The 18,896-nt window shown below is 36.5% G+C and overlaps 1 long non-coding RNA gene across 1 annotated transcript in view; it reads right to left on the bottom strand.

Annotated features, from left to right (window-relative positions):
• The window catches only part of LOC126649623 (uncharacterized), a 69,490-nt gene that overhangs the window by 24,287 nt on the left and 26,307 nt on the right, over window positions 1–18,896 (bottom strand). Inside the window, exon 2 of the long non-coding RNA XR_007631093.1 lies at window positions 11,995–12,109. This is a non-coding gene — a long non-coding RNA (uncharacterized LOC126649623). The remainder of the gene's footprint in view (window positions 1–11,994; window positions 12,110–18,896) is intronic.

Here is an 18,896-nt window from a genome sequence, read left to right as displayed (position 1 = left end):
CAGTGATTCACAATGAATAGTTCATGGTGCTGTTTATTATCCTGTGGAACTCTACAGATACTCAATATGTCTGTGAATAAACATTCATGTGTTTGTGTGTGTAACTGCTTCTTTTACATCGATTTTCTATTTAACTTTTACCAAATTAAACTTCAAGTCAGTGAACTTTTTCCCTGTCCATGCAAAATTTATGCTATGCTTGAGTAGGCTTTTACTCTAGCTTTTTTTGGAGAGCAGTAGATATCCAGCATTGTATGTCTTAGTCCTATTTGATTCCATCAGCTTTGAGATGCCCATATAACTCGGGTATATAAGAAAATTAGGATTCTATGTATTTTAGAAATCGTTTGCTATTTGAAGAGACAATGATGCCTAGGAAATATTAGGTCCCATCCAGAAGGTTTACTAGGCACAGAGAAGGAATCAATTTTTTTACAGTTGCCCAGCAAAGCTGACTCATCCTCTTGTGTTTTCTTTTGTTTAACTTGAGCACAAAATAAAATCAATCTCTGTGGGGAGATGAGAGCAAGAAATACTACTAAGTAGAAGAAGAAATTTTAGATACCCTTTATATCTAATAAAAATGGTTATAAATGTCAATGAAATTCTTCTAGCCTGCCCAAGAGAATCTTCATAAAACTGCTAGTGCCTTCTGGCTGTCTGAGGTCTGAATGATCTTAGCAGCCTCCTATAGGAACCTGGTGATTCTAGTATGCTTTTTCTGCTGGAAAGGATACGCAACAGCTCTACAGTATTAAAGTGGCCAACACCCTGTTAGCAGTTAGCAGTTAGGTGGCAATAAGTGAACTAAAGCACACATATTTAACATTTTTTGGTAAGAATAAGTGTCTTCCTCAGTCTCCAGCTGATTATTGGAAATGCAGAGTTTCTATTTTACTTGCAAAAGAACAAAAATATAGTTTTGATTTCCATAAAATCCTAATTTTTATTAAAGTTTTTAAAAATAAACATCTTTTAGTTAATTTAATTTATATTAATTTATTTCAGTTTAGTTTATGTGAACCTTCTATAACAATTTATTTCATGTCCCATTAAAATTTATTCATTTAACTATATATTGAAATTTGTATACACAGAAGTCCATACAGTTTCCAGACTAAAAACAAATAAACAAACCAAAATCTAAAGTTACTGTCAATAACTTTTTGAAAGTGTGAGTTTAATATTTAACTATAGTGAAAAACACAATGTCAAGAATAGTTGAGTGATGGATAGAGAGCAGAACTGAAAAAGAAATAAAAACTGTATAACTCTATGAATATATGCAGGTCACTGGTGTACTTACATTTTGAAAACTTGATGGACTTACTGGTCATCTCATATGAAGAGGAACATAGTGCCACTAGTAGGCTAAAAGACATGTAAGACTCCTCTTGAAGATTGAGACATTTAGACAGGAGATGACTGAGATATGGCAGAAATCTATAAAATTAATATGGAACAGGTTAATTATATTTTGTTTTTGATGAAATGGAAATGAGAGAACATCAAATGGAATTACAAAGAAAATTTTCTGAAATACTCAAAGGAGGTACTTTTGTCATTCTATGTTTAAATGGATTACTGAACCTGTGGCTACAGGATGTTTTGAATGCCAAGAGTATAAATGGATTCAAAAGTTGATTAGGCAAGATAATGGAGAAAAGCTCCACCAAGGACTACTAAACACGTCTGATTAGAGCCTCTGGCTTCAGTTCAGGTCATCTCTGAACCAGAGAGAGCCTGAAACTGCAAGAACATAAGCAAAGAAAGTACCGTTCTGTGAGTATCCTGCTCTTATACTCATTCCCTGAACATCTGTTGCTAGCCCCTGTTAAAGGTAAGCTTCTAGTCTGATTAGCACTGTAGTTCTCACAGGGAGAGGGAGAGAAAGGGGGTGTGGGCACCTTTGGTGACTATTTCGGTGACATTTACTGCATGGAATAAAAAACTAATTAAAAAAAAAAAAAAGATAAAATACAGCATCCTGACTCTAATTCCTTTTAATTCAAACCATTCTAAAAAGTTGTTATGTGACAGTTCTATTTTATTCTAAGCAGGGAAACTTCAAAGAAAAGTGACAAAGGATATCAAAATGGAGATTACCTCTAATTCCTTCAAAGAAAGGAAGGAATGGATCTGGGTCTCTTATTGTTTGGATACAGTCTCTAAGCAGGGAACTAGCAATGGTACAAGTGTCACGTATGGTGTATGCAAGGCTTGTTACAGTACATGTGTCATGAATAACACCAACAGATTCACAGCTACACTGTGGACCCCAAGAGGACAACCGAAGGAGAAGTCAGGACTGCTCAGATGCCAGATTTCACTTTCCTGGAAAATGTCATTGTTGACAGCAGTCCTTTACATGCTTGAAGTGCCTTCAAGGTTAGGTACTGGTGTGTTCAGAACTCTACTTTTGAATGCACAAGTTAGGACTGTACAGATAACATACAGCCACCAGTCACATGTAGGAGAGGGACTGGGTAAGGCAATGCCTTACCCAGCTCCCTCAGTCTTCACCCCCAAACATCAACTGAAAGCTGTCTGAACTCAGATGCTTTAATTTTGAGCTCAGAGACTTTAAACAGAAGTTTGCTGCCACTGTTGTCTTTGCAAAAATAGCCCCAAGTCATTACCAGAAAAAAGCCCCTCCTACTAACCCAGCAAGGTACAGTTATATATTAATAAAAGAGAACAAACAAAAGGAATTGAAAAGCATTGCACCTCATGCCTAAGATCTTTTATTCAAGAATTGTTATAAATTTCATGACCTTTCAAGTTATAATCTTTTTGTATCCAGAGTGAAAGCTATTTTTATATCACTGCAAACAAATTTATGTCACTGAAAGGTAGATCAGCGGCTCTCAGTCTCCAGTGTATCAGGATGACACTTTGAAGATGTGATTTCTGCCCATCAGATCATATCCCCATGTAGCTGGTAATATGACTTGACATTCTATAAACTTGTCCATCAACCTTCACATCCTACAACAGAGAAGCTCCAACTGCACCATCACTATTCATTTGGTCATTGTCAGTTGCTTCTTAAAAACAAAGGCACATACGATTTTCTTCAATTGGTCAAGATAAAGAAGTTTTGAGAGAAAATATCTACCCAGGAGATGCACCTGGGTAGACAAACCCTGCTTAGTGAAAGAGCTCCAGGAGGAGGTGAATAGTTTGAGCACTATCAGAGAGTGAGAGAGACACACTGCTGGAATCAAACTCTTCCTTCCCTGGGACTGGCCTGCTAGGCAGATAGGATGCATGATACAGAGAATTCCCTATCCTCTCTCTTCCTCTGGGTAAACTCAGGGATTTAAGAGACAGGGACCAATGGTGACAAGTTCCTGTCTGGCACAGCAGGTGCTCCTCCATGACTCCCCACATCCCCAGGTGCCCTGGTATAACAGAATCATAGAATCACAGAACTATTATGATTGAAAAAGGCATTTAAGTCCTGGATCACAGAACTATTATGATTGAAAAAGGCATTTAAGTCCTGCCAACCTAGCACCACATCAATGTTCACCATTAAACTATGTCCTCAAGTGCCATATCCACACACTTCCAGGGATGGTGACTCCACCAATTCCCTGGGCAGCCTGTTCCAATCCTTTACAACTGTTTTCATGGAAAAAAAATATCCTAATATCTAATCTAAACTTCCCATAGTGCAACTTGAAGCCATTTCCTCTTGTCCACTCACTTGTTATCTGGGAGAAGAGGCTGATCTCCACCTGGCTACAACCTCCTTTCAGGTAGTGGTAGAGAACGAGAAGGTCTCCCTTGAGCCTCCTTTCTCTCCAACTGTAGTGGGTTTCTGTGGCTGGGTTTTGGTAGCGGGGGGGCTACAGGGGTGGCTTCCCCTGTCTGGTGGAGCCAATGCCAGCTGGCTCCAGGATCGACTTCCTGCCACTGGCCAAGGCCAAGCCAATTTGGAGTAAAAGTAACACCTCTGTGATAACATATTTGAGAACAGAAGGTTGTTGTGCAGATGAAAATTCCAGCCAGGGAAGAGCAGAGTGAGAACACGTGAACAGCAATGTAGACACCAAGGTCAGTGTAGAAGGAGGGGCAGGAGGTGCTCCACGTGCTGGAGCTGATAGATAGAGCAGCCCAAGATAGAGCAGGGTCCTGCCGGAGACCTGCAGCCTGTAGGGATAGGAGTCCACATTGGAGCAGGCTTTTTTTCCCGGATAGAACTTGTGGCCCCTGTGGGGTATCCACGCTGGTACAGCTCATCCATGAAGGACTGCACCCCATGGAAGAGTGACCCATGGGACAGCAGTTTCATGAAGAACTGTTGCCTGTGGGATGGACTCATGCTGGAGAGGTCTGTGAAGGACTGTCGCCTGTGGAAGGGACCCCAAGGGAAGGGGTCGGGAAGGACTTCCTCTCACTGAGTAGCAGCAGAACCAACAACTGACTGTAACCCCCATTCCCCATCCCTCTGCACATCTGGGGGGAAAGAGGGAGAACATGGAAAGAAAGAGGGCTGGAGAGAAGGTCTTTTTAAGATTATTTTACTTCTCACTCTTTTGCTCTGATCCTGTTAGTAATAAACTTAAGTAATATCCCTACTTTGAGTCTGTTTTTTGCATGAAGGTAATCAGTAAGTGACCTCTCCCAGCTCTTAACTCATGAATCCTTTCAGTTTTTTTACTCTCCTCTGTCCAGTTGCAGAGGGGAGTAAGAGAGTGGCTGTAGTGAGTACCTGGTGACCAGCCAGGGTCAACCCACTACACCAAACTAAACCAACCCAGCTCCCTCAGCTGCTCCTCATAAGATTTGTTCTCTAGACCCTTCACCAGCATTGATGCCCTCTCTGAAATGGCTTCAGCACCTCAATGTCTTACTTATAGTGAGGGGCCCAAGACTGAAGACATGGAGACCCCATCCCTGGAGGTATTGAAAAGACAGGTGGATATGGCACTGCAGAATATGGTTTAGAGGTGGACTTGGCAGTGCTGGGCTAGTGGTTGGATCTGATGATCCCAAAGATCTTTTCCAAACTACATGATTCTGTGATTCTGTACACATACACAAACCATTCTCAGTGGAAGTTTTGAGGGGACAGAAACATAGAATAAGAATATTCTATAAATATGTGTGTATGTACATATATGTGTGTGTACATATACATATATGTATGTGTAGGTATGCATATTTTCTGCATCTATTATTATAGACACACACACACATTGGGGACAAAACACTGAGCCACAGACCCAATCTGGAATGCCCTTTCTTATGCCCTTAGGATATTCTGAACATTTGATTTGCAAAAACATAAAAAGATAAATAGTGATATGTTACAGTCTTATAATGCAGAAGTTGCAACACTGATTTAGCTGGAATGTTTCCACATCAATATAAATGTGAAAGTGAGAATAGAATTTGTACAACAAAGAAAATTTCTTGTTCTGGTCATGCTACAATCAGAAGGCTGTTTTATTGAATAGATGTACTTATCTCATGAAAAGACAGCAAGTAATTTCGAATACAAATGGAAATATGACTGTGAATAGACAATTTACACATTCAGAGACAGTCTGAAGATAATGAAAGAGAGTTCTTGACCACTGTAAAAGAGATTTTCAGTAACTGACTGCCTGCCCTGCAAGTATATAATGAACATTACCTGAAATTCCTGATCCCTAGATATCTTGACTAAAACTATTGCAGCATATTGTTTCCTGCATACTGCTATTACCCAGAGTTCTTTTTAGTGGAAATGAAATAATGAATGAAGAATATGAACATTACAATATTCATATGCTGGTTCTGCTTGGGGTAGAGTTCATTTTCTTCACAGAAACCAGTGCAAGGCTGTGTTTTGCATTTGTACTGGAAACAATGTTGCTAATTCTGGTATATTTAAGTCAGTGCTGAGCAGGGCTTGCACAGCATCATGGCCTTTTCGGTTCCTCACACCACCCCACCAGCAAGGATGCTGGGGGTGCACAGAGTCAGGATGAGATACAGCCAGGACAGCTGACCCTAACAGACCCAAGGGATATTCCATACCACAGGCCATCACGCTCAGTAATAAAATGATGGGGGAGGTTGGCAGGGGACCACTGTTTGGGGACTGGTTGGACATCAGTCCGCTGGTGGGTAGCTATTTGCATGACTTGTCTTTCATGGGTTTTATTTCTCTTTTTTATTGCCTTTTTGTTACATCATCATCATTGTTGTAGCAGTAATAGTAGTAGTAGTATATTTTACTTCAGTTATTGAAGTGTTTTTATCTCAACTCATGACCTTTCTCACTTTTACCCTTTCAATGCTCTTTCTTCATCCTGCCTGGGGAGAAGTAAGTGAGCAGCTGTATGGTGCTCAGTTGCCAACTGGGGTTACACTACAACAGAACACTCTCAGGTTTAACTATAATATAGAAATGGGTTGTTCCTGGAGTGCATGCTTAGGAATTTGAAATGATTCTGTCCTATGATTTAATTTTTGACCTGGAGGACAATGGCTCCATTTCATTATATCAGTTGTTTTAATGAGCTAGACTTGGGAAATCCATCTGCAAGCTACACTGGAGATGGAACATAGGACAATTTTCAGAAGTTTAAAAAAAAAAAAAAAAAGGATGAAAAAGGAAGATATATTTCTTTTGAGTTTTCTACTTTCTTACTCTGCTTTTCTTAATGTGTCCTTCACAATGCTATTTTTAATGCATTTGTTGAATTAATACTCTGATTTCCACAGTTTATAAAATAAAGGCTTATTTATATTATTTAACTATGCAACATATTTCATGCAAAATATCCTAATTAAAAACTGCTATATTATTTCTTGATCCCAAAGGGATATTTTAGCTGGAAATTTGTAACCTAAAGACTGTGCCAAATTATCTTTTCCATCATAGACAAATGATTAAATTGAACCTAAAATGCAAAAGAGAACTTTTCTCAGGTATCTTGGAATTTCTGTCACTGCTGACTCTTTGTTGGAACTCTACTAGGTTTTGTAAATCTGTCTTGAAAAAGAGGACCAATGCTGGATGCAGCAGATTAGGTGTGGCCTCAGCAGTGCAAGCTACTGGTGAATCATAACTTCCCTCCATATAGTAGCTATATTTCTTCTAGTAGAGCCAAATATATTAGAATAATATTGATATTTGCAATGGAAATTCACTGCAGAGCTGAATCTTGTTGTGGTTTAACCCCAGCTAAGCACCACACACTCATTCACTCTCTCCCACCAGTGGGACAGGGAAGAGAATCAGCAGGGTAAAAGTGAGAAAACTCCTGGGTTGAGATGAAGAGAGTTTAAGGGGTAAATCAAAAGCTGTGCCTATAAGTAAAGCAAAACAAGGAATCCATCACATCCCATCAGCAGGAATTCAGCCATTTCCAGGAAAGCTTCGCCATGCGTAATGATTACTTGGGATGAAAAACATCATCAATCTAGGTGTTCCTTGCATCTTTCTTCTTCCCCCAGCTTTATATTCTGATCATGACACCATATGGAATAACCCTTTGAATATTTGGGGTCAGCTGTCCCAGCTGAGTTCCTTCAGAACTCCTTGTGCACCCCCAGCCTTCTTGCTGGCGGGGTGGAGTGAGGAGCAGAAAAGACCATGACTTTATGTAAGCACTGCTCGGCAACAACTAAAACATCCCTCTGTTATCAACACTGTTTCCAGCACAAATCCAAAATATAGCTCCACACTATTTACTAGTAAGAAAATTAACTCTGTCCCAGCCCAAACTGTCACAAATCTCTACAACTGCCAGAAACCTTTCATGAGGCTATTCGCCAGTCAGTAGTTTCCTATCCTATACCACAGAATTACTACACTCCAGGTGCAGAACTTGGCACTGCTGTCTGATGAACTTCTTGAGGTTTCTGTCAAGTATCAGTCCCTAGAGTTGTTAATTGAAATATTCATCAGTGGATGCAAGCCAGACTGGAAACGCATATGCTTTTCCCTTTAAATACAGCTGACCAGACAATCTTCAACCTACTTAACACTTTCTCAAGTTCCAAGTGAGGGGATGGAGAAGAGGTTCAAAACTTAAATAAATTTCACATGTGTACCTTCAATAAATGTGTATTACACCACTCTTACCTGCCCATGTAGCTAGTCATTTCATTGTAGCCATTTACACTGGATGACTCTGTGAACCCTTCTCAATTATTCCTGATGGCCTCTCCTTCATGCCTTTGGAACTGAACTCAAATAGGAATTAGCCTAATGCATTTTCCAGGGACTGAGATAATCCTATCATTTTGAAAACCTCATTTCTGCGTTTCCTATAGAGTGAGAACCTTCTCTCTTTGCCATGATTTTTCCCCTCTTTTATTCAGCTTGATTATACCTCTTCCTAATATGAACTTTTCTACTTCAAATGATGCACCACAGCTGAGGTGGCAACACCATCTGCCTCACAAGGTTTTGATAAGGTGAATGCATCTGCTCAAGAAGGCAACCAGCCAGAAGTCTTCTAGCCTAACAGGTTTGTTGTTTGCTCGATAGAACAAAATTTCAACTTGTTTCATGTAAGAAAACTGAATAATGGATGTGGCATTACAGAAAGCTGTCCTAATGCTCAGTATGTAAGTTGTAACAGAAAGTAACTTTATTGGCTAGAAAGGAGAACAGAGGCCTGCTATTTATAACAAGTTTCAACATCTGAGTTGTTTGATAGGATTGGATTTGGGCAATAAATTTTCTGCAAGTTTAAGTTATAATAATGATATAATTATGGTAATATGATAATAATTGCTAATGTAAGTTTGATGTTAATGAAAAGAGTGATTTGTGTAGGTAATAAGAATTAGACACCCTAATGTATTGATCTCAATCTGTATAAGAATATCTTGGAGAATGAGTATGCAAAGTAGATAAAATGAGGCATGTTTGAAGGAGTGATTCTTCAGAATTTTCCCCAGGGTGTTTTTTATTAACAGCAGACAACCTGCTTCTGATAGGTCATGTGAAAAGGAAAGAAGACAACAAGCCGAAACCCTACTGGAAAACAAACACTTTAATTTTAGTGATAAAGAATGTTAACTCAGATCCCTACTTCAGCTGAATTAAATCTCTGATTTTCTTTAATAATCTTTGTGTGACTGTTCAGACAAGAGCCTAGTGAGATTAGAAAATATTAATCAGAGCTCATCAATCTAATTTTATATGACAATTTAAACTCTTTCTTTGCCAGTAGCATCTCTAGAAGGTCTGCTCACAGGACACTTAAACTGAAACAGGAGATTTTTTTTTTTTAGTACTCCTTTTTCCATGATAAATGATAACTAAATCAGCACACCCATCTTTATATCAGAAGACAGTTTTGGGTTCCTAACAGTTTCTAAGTAAGCAGCACAAGCTGTACATAGTTTATTCGAGTAAACAATAAATTTACAATCTTTATCAAGGCTGTACCTAACTATATAATTACCTACACACTCAATGAAGCATGGATTGGAAATAATTTTCTCAACTGGTATAATATTCACCATGATATAAGGTCTTTCTAATGTCATTTAAACTATATGGATATATAAAAAATGAGGCAATGAAAAAAACAAAGGAGGGAGTTTTCTAAGAATAATCAGTAAAACAACTGTAGGGGGATATAAGTTTCTAATTCTTGTTTCAAATCAAGAAATAGGGAGGACCTTACTTTCTTTTTAGACAAAATCAAAATTTTATCTATTATGTGATAATACAACATATACATTGAAATTTTTACCTAGAATGTTATAATGTAACATATACATTGTACAGTATAGGAAAAGTGGAAGTTTTTTATCCTGAGAATATATTTTATTTAATTTTTAATGATTTAATAAAGTTATGTATAAATTATGGGAAAATAGTTTTAAAAGCTGAAATTCAAATTAATGAAACTTTAAAAGGGTTGCAGAGGACTTCTAAACATTTTTGAAATGTTAAAAAAATTAGTTCAATTTCCTTCAAAACACATTATTTCTTCCAATTTATCTTTTAATAAATTATCTCTGTTTAAAAACACACTTATTGTAAAACTCCTAGTCTACACTCATATCTCATCTTTGACCAAAGCAGTCAGTCAACATTTTAGGCTTTTGATTAATATGAAAAATAAGTTACAGGAATCCAAAAAGATTTTGGGCTAAATGTTAATGAAACTATCTATGAGCAAAATCCTTGCAACACAAAAGCTACTCCCACATCTGCAGCTGTAAAAGCCAAACTGGCAGCTGAATGTAATTTTAGTCAAAACACCACTGTGAATCTTAATGGCAAGAGACTGGGATATGTTGATAATCAAACTAGTCCGACATGATTCTGGATGTTGGGACTAATTTTTGATTACATGACTTTCATTAACATAGAATATATACTACTAATAATACTGATTTCCTTTATGTAATTTAGAAAATTAACCAGTGTTGTTTTCCATCCATAGAAAGGCTGCTCAATTTTGAAAAATTCTTGAAACTGTTCTTATTTTCACTCCTTTTTTTTCTTAGCTTAGGTTAAGCTAGGTTTCCAGATGAATATGCGTTACTAAAATGACAAGAGAGATTACCGAAGAGAAACTACATGCAGTGTGCCTTGATCCTCATCGTCTGATGGTTTCATCATTAAGTTTCATGTGACATGCAGATACTTGATTCTTTCTCTCTCGGGACTTTGTAAGCATACTGAAAACATAGCATATTTTTGAACACTAACATTTAAGTCTAGACTAGACAAAACACTGAAGAAAATATGGTCAAAACCCAATTATTTTGTAAAGTATTCTGAAATCAAATTATAAAAAACAGTGTGAAACAACCAGGTACTATTTATTGTCATGAACAAGGCCTTTGATATGACTTTTTATTTTAACCCTGTATTCTAAATCTTCTGTAGATACTGTTCTTTTGTCAGTAGCAGGAAATTCACTGCAGTTCTTACCAAAAGAGAGATGAACCAAAAGACAAAGCAGATGGCTGCTGCCTGCTCCCTTGCTTAGGCATTCAGAGAGAGCCTCCACCCTGGTGATATTTATACAGGTTTTCTCCTGACAGTTCTTGACATCCAAGGTAAGCTTTCACCAGTCGTTGATGTCATCAGAACCCATGAGAAACATCCTTGTCATGCAACTATCACAAGTTGTGCAGCTTCTTACAGGAGCACGTCAGAGAACCAGAAGACAGAGCAAGAGAGGACCTTGGAAAATGATACTATGTGGAGCATCTAAGATACTTTCAGAAAGATTTCTCAGTAGGAATGCCCCAATGGAAAGGAATAGAATCCAGGACACACCCTGCTCCCCCAAGAATATTTACTTTGGTGAGATAAAAGCACTGGTATTGGATTATGAAGAGAAATGGGCCTGTAACATATTAGCCTAAGTTCTTCTCCATCATACAAGAGCAACTACACATAAATCATGTCAGGTATGATTTATCACACCTGTGTTTTCTAAAGCTTTGTGACTTTCATGGCTAGATAGTTAAAACTAACTGAGGTCATTTAGACAGTTTACATTAACTTTATGACTATTATGGTAATAAATTTGCATTTTTTACAGAAAGGAAGGATAATGAAATATAGGAATTAGCGGAAGAAAAGAAAGAAGGATAAGGAAAGGTAAGAATAAGCCACATCTGTTCACAGGTCTGACTCAAATTCACTCTGAATGTTAAAAGCATGGTCATATTTCAAAGTGTTTCAATTCTAGACTCTTTTGTCACAATGGCAAAAATCAAGATTGGTATTAAGGTCTGAATAGCTAAATTACATTTAACATCTAAGAAAAATACAAACAAAGCACTGAAAAAGAAGCACTAAATTAAAATATTGACAGACAAATACTCCAAAGTTAGTAAATACCAATATTAAGGTTTCAAATGTAACCCTAGTTTGACACCCTATGCTTATGCATTACAATAAACCCCTGTGAATGGTTACATTGTACTTTGTTAATCGCCAGCCCCAAATCAGAGCAACCAGACACAGAAGAGATGAAAAACCCACACTGCAGGAGTGTGACTCACGCAGAATCACAACAGAACACTCTGAGGAAGTCCAGTTTCTTCGGAAAGCACCCAGCAATCACAATTATTAAATCTTCTTTCAGCTCCTGCTTTATTAACTGTGTATCTTCATTTTCTGGGAAAAAAAAAAAAAAAGAAAAAATTACATGGCTATCCTACAGTCAACAGTCTCTTTCATTATAAAACTTGATTGGCAGTCTGTGAACTGAATGAGCAAAGAATGCTATGAAAAAAAAATTGCATGTGCTAATGTAATTATAGATGGTAATACTTACGTCTCAGACAGACTAATTAAGGCTGTATAGGCAACCTTAATTCTGACATTCTTCTAACTTCTGAGTAATTGACCTTGCAATCGCAACACTCCTCATGTATCAATTATAATTAGCTTTTAAAAACATGAAAAAAAAGCCACTGTTGCTGAGGCAGAAAAAAAAAAAAAGCAGAAGAAACCTTTTCCTCTGCAGAAAAACTGTGCTTTTCTGAGAGTCAGATCTTTCAGAACCACAACTCAGAAGGTTGCAAGATGACCTACCCACCCCAATGTTTATTCATTTTCCTTTGCCTCTGTCCGTGCAACTCTTCTTCTGAGCTGTGGAATGGCTGTTTCTTTCTTCTCAAAACTGCCTGTACTCAGCCTGCCTTCTCTCAGACTTCATCTTATTTGAAAAATGAACCATGAAACTTGTTGGATATTCCACTAAACTGTAATTTTGGGGTAAATTTTGGGTGTATTTTGGCACTGGTCTACTTTCATACAGAGCCCAGAAGGTAGAACCAAAATGTCACCTGTTAAAAGATAAAAACCTTCCATCCCTGTCGAGCTGTCACAGTATTTATTCTCCTACTATTGTTTTAATATGACCCAGACATATTATCTCTCTAATCTCAGTGTAAGAACCTTTTTGCTCATGTTTTATTTATTTTTAAATAATTCAGAAACTCAAGATAGAAAATTTCAGTATATATCTTGGAGCATGGTAATTACTTGCTAGGTAATTATTAAAATGTAAGATTATGTTAAAAAAAGTTCACTGAGAAGTGCTTTGGAATCAGTATCTCTATCTCTTTTCCACAGAGAGTAATAAGCAGAAGGATATTATTACAATAATAACTTTAACTGAGTTGTGATTGGTAGACAAAAATTTAACTTACACTGTTTGAAAGGCACAGAAATAGAAATATTTCTTTTACAATATTTTAAAACAAATAAATGTCTTATTGCATAGATGAGTTCCTACTGACAGTGGCAAATCTTGTTTCAGTTCAATCTCTGTTTAAGCTTTAGTGGGAAACCAAACATAAATAGTTTTTTTCAAATGAATAAAGAGAGTTTAAGCCTAAGAAGTTGCAGTGGTAAAGCAGAATCTGATCTCCCAAACTAACCTTACTTTGGAAGAGAAAAATAAAACAAAGGCACTATTCTGGAATCCTGGTATAGGTTGATTTTGGTGTTATAATGTTAGAGGAAAAAATTCCATAAGGAACTATAGTGTTCTCAAGCCAAAACATTCTTAATATGCAGTATCAGAGTTCTTCACCACATACCACCAAGGGAGAACACCATTTAAGAATAAATGAATATAAACAAGCAATAAATGAATTTGGAGTTAGCATTTTCTTGCCATTAAAACAATGAGATTCTGGTGCGTTTCCAAAGGTAATATGTGTATACAAGAGCATATGCAGCTGGCTTTATCTCCCCAGGGCACATATTTATATTTGAGTTTCTTGTCCTGGGTTTCCCTTAACAGTGAGGAGGAGGCAGTTCTAGGGCCCAGGCTCTTACTAACCTAAATCTCAAAAAAAGAGCCATATCTAATTAACCGGATCAGGTGTAGTCATCTATGATGTAATCTACATTGAACTCTGATGCCAGAAACACAATTTTTTTCCAGATAATCCCCCAACAGACTGTTCAAGTTTTTACTGACTCTTAATAACAGTTTAGTAACTCTTAATAACCAAAACCCAAAGGTTTTGGTGCTGTTTTTTGTTTGGGGTTTGGTTGTTTGTTTTTTTTTTCCCAATAATCATCAGAGAGACTGGAATACTCTTCAATATCAAATCCTATTTACTCAGGGGAAATAAAAGAAATCATCTGGTAAACCTGACACCCAGTTTCTCTTTTCAGAACCTGTTTATAGTTTGAAGAGTTAGCCTAAAGCAATGGAAAATAAAGACTAAGATTCATTTCAAATTTGAACAAGTTTATAAAAATAAAAGTAAAAAATTAATTGTTGATATTCTTTATTGTATTTACTATTAAAAAGAGAGGAAAGCAGAAGAAAATGTATAGGTAAAAAGCATATACTTTTAAAAATAATATTAAAAACTATTGAAAATTTACCATGGCATGTTGCTTTTGATTATATTTTTCAGTAAATTCTAGCTGTTCTAGGGTTTTCAAAATGTGTTTTCCCAAGATAAAGATCATTTATGCATGGCATTGAAAGGTGTGGATCAAAGGCTTTGCTTCCTTTGTTCATGCTGTATAGAGCAACAGCTAATGTAGTATCAGAAGGCAAAGATCTACAGGATTTTTTGGGTTTCAAATAAGATTGTGAAGTAATAAGTAAAAACATGAGTGAGAATGAGAAGAATAAGTCAACTTATTTTCATTTAATCACTACTTGTGAATTAGATAAACAGGAGAGGAACTACCAGTTAACTTATAGAAATAAAACTGAGTCGTGTATTGGGTTAGCTTTGCCAACAGCTAAACTCTCACCTAGCTGCTATTCACTCCTCTCTCCCACAGGATGGTCCGCTATGAGGAAAGATAAATCCATCCCAGCCAGACCCAGAAAACATATCTACACAAAAGACTTCCCAGACAAAATATTGAAGTTTTTGGTCCTACTTTCATTGGACTTTTGTATTTTCAGATTCTTGCTTTGAATTTGCAAGAACATTAGGTATCTCCATATCAATTAATTACAGATTTTGATTTTGCAAATGGTCATTCACATAAAAATAAAGATTATACTCAACTACTTAGAAATTAAGGTTGACATGCTGTATTAATTAACAATCAATAAACCTTGTCTTAGTGTACAGAATTTTCAGCAGGTGGACTTAAGCAGATAATAAAATAACATTTAATGATGGAATTTCTACAGGGGAAAAAAAACCAAAGAATAATTCTTGACAGAAATAGAGTTTATTCTACAAATTTACTTATGAAATGTCAAATCTTGCCCCCAAAATTCATTGTAATACTGCAAAAGAAACTGGAAACAAAATTTTCCCTGGAGCAAACTTAAGCACATGCGCAAGAAACAGTGGAGTATGTAGATTCAGAAAGACACAAATAACTTGCTGCAGTGTAGAGCATTGGAATGCTCTGGCAGCCATTCTTATTTATGGAAAAAGTTCTCAATAGCTAGAGGACATGTTGTCAGAAGGTATCCCCACATATAAAGAAGGCAATGTAAATAGTACTTGCAGTGTATGTATCTTCTACACAACTTCAGTCTTTCTAGTACACTCAAGTCTGAGTCTACGAGTCATTTAATGGTAATTTATAAATTGATTCTCTACTAACTGTAATGGCAGAAGACTTAAGATCCTCAGTGTACATGATGGCAAAAGAAAAGTCAAGTTTTCTTTTAAGAATAACTTTCCCCAATAGCTGTTTCTTTGGAGTGTTTTCTAAGTAAATGATAATAAACAGTACACTAACCTGGTAATAATTTACAGCACCCACACCTTATCTGTATAAGAGTCTACACAACAGCTCCATTGTGGGAATGAAATTCAGCTGTGTGAACAAATCTGCATGTCCAGACAAAGTGAGTGAATGGGAGACTCACTTGGTTCTGGGGGACTGCATGATATGCAAGAAAATAGGAAGGGCATACCTGACCAGACCAAGGGTCTGTTTGCTGAATGGTCTGTCTTTGGCAATAGGAAGTGTCAGCTGACTGGATGGAACCTGCGAGAACAATTCAAGCCTTTAAGGTACAGGCTTGTTCTATATTTTGCCTGCTTCATCCTCCCAGTTTTTAAGAAACTGTCCAGGGATTTCTGCAGCTAAAGATATTTTTGTTTGCAAAAGTCCCCATGTGTTTCTCTCCATGAGTTTGTTGTATTGCTTTTTGAACTGATTTGCACATTTGATATCTGGAATGCTGCTTGGCAGAGTTTCCACAGTGTATGCATTCAGGTAGAAATATTTTTCTTGTTTACCTGCTTCAACCTGTTCAGGGATGACGTCATTTGATGATCCCTTGTTCTTATACTGTTAGAAACAAGGAGAGTTTTCTATTTTTATATACTGGATATTACATCCACTGTTTTCTACTCATATCCTGGGACTTGAAATCACAGATAAATTCAGTCCTACAGGAGTCATATATTTCTGAACTAAAATTTAAGTTGCTATATCATAATGTTGCAATGAATATATTTATTTCATAGAATACTGGATTAATGTTCAGGAAAATTATTTTTACTGTTTGTCCAACATACCCTCAAAAAAAAATTATATAAAGATTGGTATAATGACAGTTTCAAATTTGTTTTTAGAAATACCTGTCAGATACTTAGACAGAATCAGTTTAAGGATGTTCATTCTTTATTTATCATAAATAATAATAATAAGAAGAACCTTTCCAATTCCAGCTTTTTAAAAAAAGATATTTTCATGCATTTGCAATAAATAATAGCACCATTCAGAAGCACTCAATGGAATAAGTGTAATGAAGGGCATTGCAAATTCCAGTTTCAGATAAAAATATATTGCTTTTTATCCAATAAATAAGTAGTTGTTCTATGGCAAACTACCTCAAAAAAATTTATCCATAACCCCTTGAAAATTGCAAAGAAAATACAGAAGTGTCTGATTGCATTCAGCATGAACAGAGAAGTTTAAATGATTATGACATGAAGTAATATTGCTTAATATTCCTTTTAGCTTTCCTGCTAAACTCTGCCTTGTCCAGAAATTCTTACCATTCCGGTCATTTGCTGTGATATACATAAGTATTTTCTGTACTTCTAGCACAATTTTAAAACAAATCCAGAAGCCTGAGAAATTTGTAGATTTCCTCAATATATCTCCATTTTGGGGCAAAGAACCACTCTTTTAACCCTTCTCTATTTTCCGTCTTATGCATCTAAACAACAAAGTTTCACATTATGTATAAGTATATTGAATGGTTGATTAACATACAAGTCCAGGATGTTAAGTTTCAAAGACAAAAGACAGGAAAGGATTGGTAAATTAATTGCCCTCATCTATTGGTAGATGCTCAAATTTGATAATGGGTTTTGTTACTGAAAGACATTTAAAAAATAGCGTTTTGTCTCTATCAACTCTATCATTATTGATTTAATGATACAAAATATCAAAATTAATATAAAGGAAAACCTGTCAAAATCCTGCTTTGTCTAAAGTTTCCCACTTACTCAAACCTAGCTCCACCAGACTCCTAGTATCAGTACAAATTTCAATTTATTTCCCAATGATCACTGTAAAGTTTCTCATTGCTCTTCCTTGTGAAGAATCAGTATAATATGAGATATCAGCTATTAGAAGTCTCAAGTACTTCCATTAGATTTTGCCTTATTATTTCTGACTTTAGAAAGGGGTATTCAGAGTGCTGTATGAAAATTAAGAAGTGACACTTTAGAACTGACTGTCTCAGGGAAGTATCAGGGATCTCCGCTATCACTTTGAGTTATCTCCTGCCTTGATCCTTTGATCCTCCACCATGCACATTGCTGGTTGTCCTTGTGATGCCACCCAGCACACCACACTCACAGCTCTGCCAGGAGCACATCCACTCACATACTGTTATCTCCCCCAGTATCCAAATCCCTCACAACCTACGAGGCCAAAAATGGAATTGAAGAGGATTAGTATGCATTCAGTATACTATAAAACACTAGTATAGGGCAATAGAACAGGATTGAGGGAAAGGAGACCTGATTATGAGACTACATTACAGAGATCGGATGAGGTGGCTTCAAGCTACAGATGGAGATGTTATGCTATATTGCTAAAACAAAATTTGAAAAAAATGCTAAAAGTAATGCATAGTAAGAATTAACATGATCCCAGAGCAAGAATGAAGCAGATGGATTTTGCATAAGGTATATGCACTACACAAATGAGGCACAAATTAACTAGTAAGAGACATTTCCATGGGCATTCTCGCACCCTGACCACACTACAGTAGTCTATATGAGAGTCTCCTTGGCCAGCTGGTTGGGAATAGATATGCTTACTAGAGTAGATAAGTGAGAAAGTATAAAAGGATCTACAGTTATTTGCTAGGTTTCTCAAATCTCTGCCTAAGAGCACCTATATCACAAAGGATGAAAGTCATCCTAAACAAAGCAGGAAAAATCATTCATGTGCTGTTAGAGTTTCCAGTGCTGCATGACATAGTGGGAAAGAAGGACGATTCAAAATCACATATTGCAAAGAATCATGAGAAAGTTTTGAAATTCAATATTTAAAAAATAATATCCAAGAAAATCAGACCTTGTAAATTTGGAATTCTTGAGGTTTAGCTTTCTTAAAGAAAGTTGAAATTTGTATATAAAGATGTATTTCAGTATATGAAACCACAAAAGCTGTAATAAAATCATTAGAGATGATAGTCATGGAAGAATGATAGTCTTATTACTGAAGTTCTTGTGGGAACACTCTAAGAGCTATGTAAGATGGTCTATTTGAAATACTGCCATGTTTCCTTCTCATATAAACTCTATCAAACTTGGGTGAAAATGGTAATGAAATGCAAGATAGTGGATAATAGAAATATGGATGGAACTTTACACACAAAGAATTAAATAATAGAAATGCTGAGGAAGTAAACCTCTGTATTTACACTACTTTGATGTACACTTTATTGCCTACATGTCATAGAACAGATAAAAATTCTTTCTCC

Source organism: Myiozetetes cayanensis, unplaced genomic scaffold (genome assembly GCF_022539395.1).
Source record: "Myiozetetes cayanensis isolate MyiCay16 unplaced genomic scaffold, myiCay2020 scf5-8, whole genome shotgun sequence".
NCBI lineage: Eukaryota > Metazoa > Chordata > Aves > Passeriformes > Tyrannidae > Myiozetetes > Myiozetetes cayanensis.
Note: the sequence above shows the minus strand (reverse complement) of the source record. Positions and strands in the feature narration are given on the sequence as shown.